Source organism: Drosophila erecta, unplaced genomic scaffold (assembly GCF_003286155.1).
Source record: "Drosophila erecta strain 14021-0224.00,06,07 unplaced genomic scaffold, DereRS2 tig00000055-arrow-pilon, whole genome shotgun sequence".
Classification (NCBI taxonomy): domain Eukaryota; kingdom Metazoa; phylum Arthropoda; class Insecta; order Diptera; family Drosophilidae; genus Drosophila; species Drosophila erecta.
The window spans coordinates 18,717,646-18,728,302 of NW_020825200.1; the positions used below are offsets into that span (position 1 = coordinate 18,717,646).

At 43.4% G+C, this 10,657-nt stretch overlaps 1 protein-coding gene across 2 annotated transcripts in view; it reads right to left on the reverse strand.

Annotated features, from left to right (window-relative positions):
- LOC6542090 (alpha-protein kinase 1) overlaps positions 1-9,927 on the reverse strand; it is a 67,411-nt gene extending 57,484 nt beyond the window's left edge. For both annotated transcript variants that reach the window (XM_001970435.3, XM_026978254.1), the window contains exon 1: positions 9,367-9,927. The gene's annotated coding sequence lies outside the window, so the exon portion shown is untranslated. The remainder of the gene's footprint in view (positions 1-9,366) is intronic.
- Positions 9,928-10,657: the final 730 nt, after the last annotated feature.

Consider the following 10,657-nt stretch of genomic DNA (forward strand, 5'->3'; position numbering starts at 1 on the left):
GAAGTTGAACCAGCCAACAGCAAGTATGCCTCTAGATCTCCTCCAGTATCTTCAATTAAATGAGGCGTCATAAGTGACGCAATCAAGACTCACTTTGCTCCTCAAGTATGCCCCTGCCTGGCCATAATGCCAATTAATCAACTGCGGCAACACAATACATATTTATTAATAATCAGTAAAAATAATTTAGCCAATTAACAGCAACAACATTCCATGCAGTGTCGACTCAGAAATCACAGAAAACTCAATAGCTCGCAACATGAAAAACTCCGCTTGACGGTCTTTGTCGGAATGTTTCAATACTGTTGCAACTAGCGGCGGTTGTGGAAAGACATTTTTGAGTTTGACAGATTTAATTATTGTAAGTAAAATTCGAACCCAGCGGTTGGCTGGCCAAAGGGGTAATTAAGTGAAGTGGCTGGAGGGACGCGGCGCCACTTTGTTTATTTTGTTCTCCAAATTTATAGACTCTTTGATTAATCCCTGCCAAGAGAAATGCACTTGCCAACTAGCGGGGGTAATAAATTACCATAGATAACTAGTTGAATTCAATGCGAGACCAAAATATAAAAGACATGTGCTGTGATATTACACTAAATATTGTTGAATAACTACATATATCTGACAATATAAATATAATATGGTATCTAGCCAAAAAGCAATACCTAAATACATGTATCCCTATCTATAGGGCCAATTCCGAGAATTCCTATCTGACACATGTCCCCTTCGCAAAGCTGTCTGTCTCCGTCCGTCTTTGTATCTGTCTCTGTTGCTCTTTTTTTTCCAGTCAATGGAAAATTGATCAGAAATTATTGCCAATTGAGCGCCAAAATCGCTGGCACACAGCACACATGCAAAGTGCGCCTGTATACACTGAAATTTGCGCTCATTTAGGCTCATAAATTGCAGTCAAGACATGGATATTCGAGTAGACCCCAACAGAAAGAGACGGCAGAGCCAGCGAGAGAGATGGAGAGAGAGAAAGAGAGGTGGGGGGAGGGGCGAGTATCGCATTTGGCATTCCTTTGCCAATAGAAATCAGCTTTGTTTGACGCTTTTTACATGCCAAAGTTGCCATAGTCGCAGTGGTATTGTTAGATTTCTGCGGCTGTTACCGTTTATTAATTATACCAGCTCCAGTTCGCCGCTGCTTTATGGACTGACTGGGTCGTGAATTTGAAATTATGCTAAATTACATATGCAAGTGTTGATGCCGGTAATGAAAAGTCGGTCGAAACGCTTCGGATTGGCTGCAATCACAGGGCAATTACACATACGCAGCGTTGGCCAGATCTATAATTGCCAGCAATAAAGCCGAGGCTCATTTAGATAACTTATTCCTGTTCCCATCGCCCCTCGCTGTTTTTTGCCAGAAGTAAGGGGGCAGAACGGGGGCACGTCTTCCCAGTCGAATAAACAAACCCTGTTCGGAAAACACACACACACACACACCTGCGGAGAGAGAGAAAATCAAGTCAGCGGCATAACAGAAGCCCAGCAGACAAAGGCCGACGTCACTCGAATATACAAACATATAGATACATGTATATCTGGCGAGCGATGCGCGAAAAAAGCGGCCACAGGCGCCGTGACATTGCTGCCAACTTATGAAGTTGTAAGAGCCACTGCTTAGCGTCTCGGCCATGGCAGAGAAAACAAACTTGGCCCAAACAGGCGGCGCAACAGGCGGCAGCTGCGACAACCGCAAACACAGCCAAACAGCCAAACAGCCAAAGCGACACAATCGGCCGGCGCCTCCACTTTGGCTAAGAGCAGCAGGCGCTCAGCACTCGGAAAACATCGCCACATGGCCAACGGTGGAGCGTGCGCGCCGGAAAAAGCTCGCCGGGAAAAGCCCCCAGAAACCCCCGCCCACAAGAGGTTGTGCTTATGCTGGCGTGGCTGTTGTTGTTCTTGTTGAAGGTGGAGGTGGAGGTGGAGGCGGAGGCGGAGGTGGGGGAAAATCGGGCAGATGAAGTCAAACAGATTTGAGCAACTGATTGCACAGGGGAGTGGAATGATGCGGCGATAAAGTGCCACGAACAGGCGGCTTCTTTTAGAACTAAGATACAGTAGCTCGTTTGGTAGGGTAATAAGTCGTTACTGAACTAAAGATACTTATGTGTATTCATAGCGATATTGTTAAATCAAAAAATGACGTAGAAGGAATTGAATGAAAGGTGGTGCATGTTGTCTGTGTTGTTTGATTATTTTCTATTAGGTTATAAGAGTTCAAAGTTATAAGTTGCTCAAGCGCAAAAAATGGAAAAGTTGTAGATACTAAATAAATTTAATAATCTATTTTTGTTGAAACCTTTTTAATTCGTAGTGATAAGTAATGAAACAAACCTAGTTTCAAATAAAAATTCCTTTCCAACTTAAAACTTAAAAAAAAGCCGCCAAATGCACTTATCAAACACTCAAGATACTCCCATTAAACACACATTTTTCTGTAAACAACCACCCACAATCTCGTCTCCCCTCCCTCACTCATCCCTATACTTAAAGTTAACAACCTCTATTTGATACAACCACTAAAAGAAAAATTACAGACACTTGGCAGACACACAGCAGAAGTCAAAAGGAAATACAAACAGCGTTACAAAAAAGGAAAACCTAATTTTTTTGGCAACCTTTTTCAACTTTGGCAAATCTTTTTGGAAAATAAAACACGACCGAGTTGAAGAAACAGCACTCCTCACGCCGATGTTTAACATATAATTTTGGCACACGACCTGGCAGAAGAAAAAAGAAAGGCTGTGGCACACTTGTGCCATTGATGGGAAGTGGGGATGGGGAAACGGGGGAGGAACTGGACGGATGAAGGGACTCAACAGGTTGTTTCTGTCGCCATCCTCAGAAAACTTCCTTTTTCTATGTGCGACTGTATGGGTGTGCTTGTGTGTGTTTTGGCCCTTTTTGTGAATGAGCTCATAAAACGTTTTTCTTTTCACAGCGCCCGGGTGTTGATGTCGTCGTTGTCGGTTGTCGGTTGTCGTTTGTAGGTTGTAGGTTGTAGGTTGTCCCACGTCCGTCCGTCCCTTTTTCAGGACTGGTGACTGGAGACTGGAGACTGGCGTGCGCCCCAAGTTGCTCTTTAGTTTTCAATTTTTTGCCTTTCAGCTCGGTAGCTGGCTTGGCTTTTGTGCTGCCTTTGGCCCAAACGACGACCGGGGAGCTGCCTTTGATAGTCTCGGTTTGGGCCAGTCCGCTGCTCGTTTTGATTAAGTGCGAAACAATTAAGGCGGCTACTGCTGCTGCTACTGCTGCTGTTTACGTAGTTAATCGGGCCGGGGTCACCACAGGCGGAGAGGGGGGGTCGCACGGGGGCACGACCCCAAAACAGCTGCTCTGGCTAACCGAGCTAACTGCTTGTGGTTGCTTTGAGCGGAGTGGTGGGTGTTTCGGCACCGATATGGAGAAAAATAGGACATGATAACGTTATAGCTGGGGGAAGAGAAAAGCTGCACTAGGTACCTATTTCCAATCCTTTCGCATACTTTAATTTGGCTTCTATTTTATAGTTATTCAGAATCTAACTCATATATATAATATATAAACCCAAAGCAATGTTATGCTTAGTTTTGCTTACAGTATCTTTACAAATTAGTGAGTTGCCCCATGATTACCCACCATTACTATAATATTTATGGCAATGCGAAAGCATATCCGTAGCAACAAAATGCTCCCTTTACATACCAATCAAACATCTCATTAGCAACTAAATCAACCGTCTGTGGCAAGCAAATCCTTTCGCCCTGGGCCTTATCACACTCCTGCTGCCAACACCAACGCCAGAACATGATTCCTTGCCATCTGCTCTTCGCAGACTGCTTAGCCACTTTAGCCATAAAAATATAACACCTGCTAATCTCGAATGCCACCCGGGCGCAAAACCCCCAAAAAAAAACCCCAAAACCCCCAAAGAGCAAAGCCACAAGCCTGAAGGTAACCGAAAACATTTCTCAAAACGAGGCTAAACGGGAGGGCAGTGCTGAGATGGGATTGGGGTGGAGCAGTGGTCGTGGCCAAGGGGAGAACTGGTGCGGGCACTGACCTAACCCCCCGTAAAATGCTTGAGCCAACAAATACCGTAAAAACACTTATACGGAATTCCTCAACGCCTGGTAAGCCAGGGCTGGGGCGTAAAATCCACCCCATGAAGCGGACCAGGCAGCCCAGGCAGCCCAGACCAGACCAAGCCCGAATTTCAGAGAACAAAAAAGAGTGGTAGTACAACCTAACAGAACGAAAAGCAGAGCAAAGTTTCGAAAGTCGCAGCCAAGTGCCGACGGCAAATGGAGACGTAACCCAAACTCCGGTGAATCTTGGGAAACATTTAACGGATTTTCTGAGGGGCGTTAGTCGTTTTACATGCATTATCCTGGCCAAAAACCAAGGGCGCTGGAAAAAAGTGTTGACATTAAAATAATAATTTTAATTGCCTCAAATAACACAAAGGTCGGCGGTGACCCTCGGACAAGGATGCAGTGTGTGTGAGCGGGGTCTGTTCAAACACAAAGGGTAATTAACATTTTTCTTTTCGTCCGGGTCCTGGCCGAAGGATAAGCAGCGTGTTTAGCCCGGCCAAAGTCAAATGAGCAAAAAAATACAAATGGCAGCGGCGCACAAAAGGGACCCGCACACACATTACGTGGGTTCGTATGGAGTTCCTTTTTTGCGGTTTCGCATTTGGTTTAACTTAGCTGGTAAGTACCCCCAGGTTCTTGGGTGGCCCCTTCGGGTTCTGGATTCTGGATTCTGGATTCTGGTTTCTGGCTGCGGGATCCAGGATTCAGTCGACCGCCTTTCAACACCTTCAACAAAGCGTGAATTAAGTGCTCGAGATTTTCTACACTTAATACAACAAATTTACAGCGGCTCCGTGCAACATGTGGCATGCCCCTTCGCTCGTCACCCTGCCCCCCCGCACTCCCCACTCCCCGCACTCAAGCTAATTGCGCAATTATCTCGTTTTGTGGAACATCTGTGCAACTGTGTCGCGTCTCATTAAGTACCATCTGACTGCTCAAATGCCCAGAGGGCCGTGCGGACGGATAGTTGGAGAGAATGTTTTTAATTGCATTTAATTAACAATAAGTTAACGAAAAACACTGAGACGAAACTTTAAATTAGCTGAAACCTAGACCGAAATTCCTGATCTGCAAAGTGGAATGAGTCCCTGACTTTATCATGCTATCCTATTTGGTGGGAAATCTTCCTTCCTTGCAAAAAATGTTGGAAAACCCATTTAAAAAGATTTCAAAGTATCTCAGATTCTCAAAGTAAAATAATAGAAAATGCCAATCGAATTGATCAGCAAGAAAACGTTTGAATTTAAATAAAATTTGAAATTAACCCTCAGAATCAATTATGCTTCAAAAGCAAATGTGTCTATCGGCATAATTACCCAAACACGACAGACTCGCATTACAGCAATCGTTTATCTGGCATCTTTGACAATCCATCCATCAAGCATGATTGAATCCGCAGAACAACCCCGAGTTTCCGACTTTAGTTCCTCGGCACTCCATTTCCATATTGCGATACACGCAATGGCAACGCGGTAAAGTAGTGTTTTTAATGGCTAATTGAGCAAAATACTTTATGGAATGGTATTAATTATAGTTTCATGTTTTTCGACTACGAAAATTCGGCCTGTTTCACTTAGCTTCTCATTGTTCACGCAAAAGCATAAATTGTTTAATTGCTAATTAAGAATAGGAAACGGGCAACAAACGACAAACGATAAATGTAATGAATTAGAAGGCGAATCGAAGGCAGTTGACATTATTTCAGTTCTAGCGTGTGACAATTCGCATTAATTACAAGAAATGCTCCAAAAAATAAGCCATTAAGAGGGGCCACTCGACTACATAGAGGATTTCTCGGGCGGGGGACTCCGAAATGGCGAAATGAAAGTGCGGAGATCCCCGACTTTCCGCATTTGGCGTGTTTTAGGCTGCTGCCGCAGTTGCTGCTTGGACACTTGTGACATTTTCTTAATTGAAATGATGCGCGTTCGTTGATAAAATTTCGTAGCCTCCATGTACGAGGGTCTACAAGTATATGTGCCACTTGGACACTCTCCTGCACGTTTTGCTGATGATTATTATTACTCTTCATTATTGTTCATTATTAAACGAGCGGCGTGTGTGCGTGTCTTTCGCTTTTGTGTAGGCTTTGTGGCATGTGCGGCATGCAACATCTTATTTTGGTGGCTCGGCAAGATCTTCTCCAAATGGAATCGCTCAGCAAAGCATGCTTAGTGAAATAATTGGGGATAGTATATGTGAGTACGCACCACTCGGGGATGCGATCTTTGTGCCATATATTAGATAGAAGCTACATTTCAAGAAATTCATGATAATTCTTTTGATAATTAAATACTGACTAAATTGAAGAAGCTTGGCTTTGATTGCAAGATTTATCTAAATAAAGACTCTAATGTACACAAAACTGAATATCTCTTGTGATAACTTTCAAAACTATTCATGCATTATATACAAATACAAAGCCTATAATGTTTTAAGCATTTTTTCAATTATCAGTAAAAGGTTTGTTTCTACATTACTTGCACATAAGTGGTCATCTGATACTCGTGTAGAAAATCGCATGGATTTCCCTTTGATTCGTCTTACGGTCGGTCGGCTAGGCAATGCATTTTCGATTGCAACGGCAGTCGGAAAAACACACTTCCTGCACTTTCGCCACCCTGCCTGTTTTAAGGCAATAAAATCTCATTTTATGTGTGCGCAAGTTTGCAAATTGGCCACACATCAAAAACAGAAGAGAAATCCTTTCAAGATGCCTGGCCCGCCCCGAGTTCGCCTCATTTGCCCGACTTCAATGCCTTTGCGGCGCATAATTATTACTTTAATTATGCTTAATTAAAAGGCCGCCCACCGGGGGCGTGGCCGAGCCAGCTGTCCAAAATGCACGGCTCATAATTAAGCGTTTTGCTTTGCGGATTTTTCTTTCTTTCATTTTTACGATTTGCCTACGTAAAGTGTCAACGTGACGTGATCGTTGGATATACATACTCGTATCTTTTCTTTTTTGTTTGCGGGGCTCAGGAGGAAATTGCAATTCTCCGCTGGCTTTTGGTTATTTTTAATGAGTGTGTGTGGCGTGTGGTGTGTGATGGTCGCCTCCTTGTTGATTTGTCCGCAGTCGGTTTGTTGTTTTTCCGCTTCTGGTGCCGCTGCATTTTTATGCGTTCGTCATCCGTTTGTCATAAAAAAGAAACATCCACTGCAGCAACAACATTTAATTTTAATTTTAATATCTAATCATTTTCCGTCGTCGTTGATTTTCTTTTTCACAGCTATTTGTGCATTAAAAGCTGTCGCAATGCTTTTGCCCAAAGACTCGCGCAACTAATGGGTTTTTCTGATTTGCCGAGGATGCCACTCCAAATAGTAAAAATCCTCCAGTCAATTTAATGAGATAATTTATTTTTGCAACCAAAGCAAGCCGAAATTGTAATGGAAAATATTGAGTAACACTTATCGTAAAAACATAAGTAGTACTGGATTTACACTTAGAGTGGAATCAAAGGCAGCTGTTGGATCGCAGATTATAAAATGCCGACGGCTTTTTCTAAACACTTTGGATTCAACTCTTAGATATCACGATTTCTACACACTTTGGATTTTGCTTTCGATCAAGCCTTTTGTAATTAGGAAACTGAAATGTACTCGCATATAGAACAAGTCAAAATTTCATAATAATTGATCATTTCATTCGAATTTTAATCAGTAAACTATATCTTTTTATATTTTTTATGCAGCTAACAAACCCATTTTAAGCGTACAATTTTATAATGTTTATCAAATAATCAATGGAAATTTATGATATTGACTTTTGGTCCGATCCGATTTAAGCGATTGTAATTTGTGCAACGAAAGCCCCTCAAGTACGTGGAAACCTTAAAGTTAAATGCTCCTCATTAGGCCGCAGTATGCACCCGCTGAATGTCATTCCAGAGTTTGGCCATTGCATCTGTGTGGCCACTGCAACTGCGAGCCCAGTTAATTCTCGCTAAATAATTGCCGGCGATAACGAGGCGGTTAGAACGTGTAGCTGGGAGCAGGGCAATGGCAAAGCAAACTCTGCTTGGCAACGACAATGGAACAGGCAACAAAGAGGCTAAATTCTGTATTAATTTGCAATTAATGCAGCTAATTATATTTAATTAAATGAGCGGGCCGCGCTAACAATGCACTGCATAGATACGATTTCTACTCGGATGCAGATGAAGGGTGGTGGGATCAGCGGATTGCTGGGATTGCTGGGATCGGTGCAATCGGTGGGCAGCAGGGATCCAGAGTGGGGAAGGGGACTCCAAGTAGCGCTTGAGTAGTGGGAAAAATGTAGCGCAGGTTGGTGCGGCTTTGAAATGGAACTGATTATTACAATTGTTGTTACGCCCGCTGGCGCTGTTGTTAGTGCGAATTGTGCGCCGCTGCTGCTGTTTATTGTATCTCATAGATACGTTTAGATTATTTTTGCAAAAATGACACTGAGCCACCGGCGAGTCAATTGTAATACGTTTTAGTAATTTTTCGTGGGGTGGCAGCAGTCGCAAGGCTCGCCAGCACACTAAACTATTTATGTGTAGAGTTTCATTCTGATTTCGTTTTGGCGATCGTTTGATGAGCCTCATTGTTGCAAATTGCCACTGTCCACTGCCGTCGAGCCGTATTATTAGTTTGTTTATGGCTATTTATTATATTTGGTTTTATTATTAGACAGTCGCAACTATTTTTGAGACCCTCGCTAAGTTTGCTCATGCACATGCCCATGCTCATGCCGGTCCAGCGATAATGCTGATGTTGATAAAATTAACGTTAATTAAAGTTATTAACCGCCTGCAGCGAAATCGCATCAATTTATTGGTTTTTGCATACTACCATGTCAGGGTTGAGATTTACATAAAAACTGCATTTGGCTTTTTGGAATAGTATTCGAGTAAGTGAAGTGCGTGAGAGGCTAAAAAGGTTTGATACTTGGTAATGATGATGAGCACTTCACTTAAATGTTTTATTTTTATGAAGCTCCATTAATTTATTTAAAATGTTGGAGTTGAGTAGTTTGCAAAAATGTTCAGCTTTGTAGATTTCTTAAGATTTCTGGTAAGACGTAAATTATTCGATTTTTTCACTATTTTTATGGTTTTTGTCTGCTATAATAGGCAAATAGCCTACTTGTATAGCCTAAATGTAAATATAAATCAGATCTAATTATCTAAAATATACATGATGCATATCATTCTAAGAACGTTCCATTTAAAATTGGAATATGCATTAAATAATACACTATAATGACAAGAGCCTACATCAAATACTTAGTGATATTTACCGTTATTTAGAGATTCGCAATCGGTTGCCAAAATCGACGAAGGACTTTTTATGTTCCACTAGCTTTTCTCGAATCCTGTTTTTCATGCACCTTTTAGTGGTCGGTTGGACTTGACTTGACGTGTAATTTCTTAACTCTTATCACAAATGAGCACTGTATTCAAAGTATTCATGAGTACCTATGAGCAACAGCGAGTATCTGACAGATGGTTATCACCCACGCACTTCAGATGAGACGATCGCAACGCGCCAAAATCTCGGAGCTGAGCAGTTTCGAAAGGGATTTTAAAATCGCGGAACTACGGCTGTACAAAACACATGGGGCTCAAAAGTTGCAGTGGCAGCTGTTAATGATGAATCGTGGGCACACGCCGAAGTTTATTTGCTTGGGTATTGTATGTTGCACTTTGGTTGTTTGTTTGTTGCACGAGTCGAGGGGCGTCCAAGATATATGTGGCCGTTCGATGCGATTCCGGTTCAGATCAGCCGTCGTACGTTCAGGCGCAGCGTCGTCCGTCGACTGAATGAACGTGTGGCGCACGAGCGGCGCTTTGGACCCCCAGCAATCGCAATCATCAGCATAAGTAGCAACAGAAAGGAGCAGCAGCAACAACAGCAACAGCAACAACATCGGCAAACACGAGCAAACAAAACGAAGGCGAGGAACCCGAAGCCGCAGGCCCAGCTCAGCGGGTGCGAGCGAGAGCGCGACAGGGGTCTCTCTCGCTCACTGCCTCTCGTTCTCTCTCGCTCTGGCTCTCTCTGTCGCTCTCTCGCCCACCCCACCTAGCCCCACTGGCGGTGCAGCGACGCCGGCAGAGCGCCGACTGCGCAGGAGCAGCAACGGTATATATGCAATTTGCTTGGCGCTGTTAAAATAAAAATAATGACGTCATTAAGCGCACAAATGAGCGGCGTTGCTGCTGCAGTCGACGTCGACCGCGACGCCGGCGCAGGCTGAGCTTATAACTGTTGTTCTGGGAAGGAGAAGTTGCACACTTGACGAAAGGCGAGCACTTAACGACGGCGAGGCAGAGATAGAAAGAGAAGGAGGAGAGCAGGCGCGCGAGAGGGAGAGGGCGCGCGTGTGGGTGAGCGCTTTTGTGAGCGCAATTTGAGCGTTTATCACAGCCAAACATTGCACTTTTTACACCGAACGGTCGGAATGCATTTAGATTCTACATATATGTACCCCTCTACGGAGACTTGCAAATAATATTCAATATCTTGAAAGCGTTTGAACTAATTGTAAATCAACTGGCATTTGTCTGGTAAGCCAAAGCTATGATATG